We start from the raw sequence: 2676 nt of genomic DNA, 5'->3' as shown, positions 1-2676 counted from the left end.
AGAAAAGCAGTCAGCTGGATCCTCCCATCAAGTTTGGCTGCTGAGACAAAGCCACTCTGGGGTTGCCACTGACTCCATTAAGAGTGCAGCATTGCTCATGCATGTCCCAGGCTTGGATTTGGAACATAATGTGGTATGTGGGGTGAAGGGCAAGGGTTAGGGGGCAAGAAATATTAATTACCTTTCAACAAATGGCATTGAGTATGAAGTTAATGCTAAAGTACATTATCTTCTCAAGGATCAAGTTAAGTATTTGTGTTTTAGTACAAACAATGAAACTGCTCTCAAATTCTAGTCATGGAATTTTGAACTCTGGTTAGATTGAAATATATAATTGAGGTATTTGCTATATAAAAAGATGTCTGTTATGTAAATTAATGTGATTGTAAAATAATAAATTCATCCTATTCTTAAAACTTCTATAGTTTGTTATTAGTAAAAACCAAATTGTCTGAGACTGGCCAGGAATTTGTACTCCAGTCTCTTGGCTTAGGAGAGGAACAGGCTAGAGGTCCTAGTGCACAAAGTGCTCCAGAATGTTGATTTGATCCAATTTCATTCAACAACCTTCACTGAGCACCTACTAAATATGATTACATGCCGGGCTGCCAGACGCTGCGCAGACACTCAGCTCCCATATACTCCCATGTCTCTACTGTGCTTGGTCTGTCTGCTTCTTCCTGATACAAGTTCAGGAAGAACATGTTCTCACCATGAGCCCAGGCTGGCCCAGAGCTATGTTAAACTCAACTCGCTGGTCTGCCTCTACCTCACAAGGCTGAAATTGTCAGCTTTTCCCACGACAGCAGCTTCTACATCCCATTTCTGTCCTGGGCTCTAGAGCTTAAAAGAGAAATGTCTCTGTTACCAGTGGATTTCTGGTTAGATTCTGTTGGCTGCCAGCAGCCCCATGAGATTAGAAGGCAGCAAGAAGACAGGGGCTGACTTTTGGATGTTCTGAGAGCTACAAAGGAGAAGGGTGGCCTGCTAGTTCTTGTAAGGTCAACAGTGTGACCAACCTTCAGGGCTGTGACTAATAGACCTTTTCTGTGTTCTCCTCCCACTTTCTAGTATTCTAAACATGGTTTTCTATACTCAATTCTACTGTATTGACTCCTGACTTGGATTCTGTTTTTCCCCTGAACTCAACTGCCATGATGCAAACACTTCCTAGGCAACCTGAATAGATTTCAGACGTTTTCTCTAAAGAATACTTGGTAAATATTTTATGTGCTGTAAGCCACAAGCTGTTTCTGTCACATAAAGCTAGGAATGGGGAAAGGAGCGGATCTGGATTACTTGGAAGGATGGACTTGTAGATGGCTCCCACGTGGCATAGTTTTCCTGTTCCTGCAGTAGATGAAGCTGTTAAGCTCACACATCACTGCAATGTACTGTAGTGACTAATCTAGAAAAACAATGCCCATGTCTCTCTAGTATATGCATACTGTATTGACAAAGGAGTTGAGTTAAAAAAAAATAGTAATCAATAGGGTAGCAAGGCATTCTAGAAAAAAAATTGTTCAGTGTCATGAAGACATGTGGGGTTAGAGAGAATCACTTTCACATTTCAGTAAGTATAAGAAGTTGACTCTTAATGATATACACATGATACAAAATCATGCTACTGTATCAGGGACTCAAAAGTGTGTATATATATTATACATTATATATATGTATATATATTATATATATATACGTGTGTGTGTGTGTGTGTGTGTGTGTGTGTGTGTGTGTGTGTGTGTGTGTGTAGGCTGGAGAACAACATGAAGTATCATCCTGAGGAAAAGTGTCCATCTCCTCTGAGACACGTTCTCTCACTGGCCTGGAGCTAGACTGGCTAGGAAACCCCAAGGAGGATCCTCCTGTCTCTCCCGCAGCAGCACTGAGATTATAAGTGCATGCCATCACACACATGGCTTTCACATGAGTGCTGTGAGTTCATGTCCTTGTACTTACAAGGTAGATGTTTTACCAAGCAAGACCTCTTCCCAGTCCCACATAAATAAATTTTTAGGGTGATAAGAGAATTAAAAAAAAAAACAACCTCGATTACTGTTTCAGTTAAATAATCATTATGCATTTGTCAACATTTATAGGAATCTATACCAAAAGTGGATATAATATTGACAAATGATCTTTAAAAACATAAAAAAAATACTTATTGTGGAAATATGGTATAGTTGGAGGGAGACAGAGAGAAGAGAGAAGAAATAAGGATCCAAAGACAACTACAGCTGGATTCTGAAGTTCTTAGTCTGAGAACAAAGATTTTGAAACTTTTCCTCTACTAAATAGTATATGACTCAAGAATTAAAATTTGCAAAGAGCAATGAATTTTAGAATTTTAGAAAGACTCATTTTGACATTAACATAGAGATAAGAGACATGTAGATCTGCCAGGTATGGTGGTGTGCACCTTTAATCCAAGTACTCCATAGTCAGAAGCAAGTGTATCTCTGTGAATTCAAGGCCAGCCTGGTCTAGATACTGAATTCAAGGCCAGCCAAGGATTCACAGTCAGACCCTGCCTCAAAAAAAAAAAAAAGACATTGGTAGTCACAGTTAATAAAGGGCTGAATTATGAAGTCTATCCTGGGTTAGAAGCTGGCATTTTAGAACTGTATATAGGACTCCTCGACTACCATGGAGATAATAGTTGACCATACATCAGCC

The sequence above is a fragment of the Onychomys torridus genome, chromosome 23 (assembly GCF_903995425.1).
Source record: "Onychomys torridus chromosome 23, mOncTor1.1, whole genome shotgun sequence".
Lineage (NCBI taxonomy): Eukaryota > Metazoa > Chordata > Mammalia > Rodentia > Cricetidae > Onychomys > Onychomys torridus.
The sequence above is the reverse complement of the archived record's forward strand: the minus strand, read 5'-3'. Positions refer to the sequence as shown.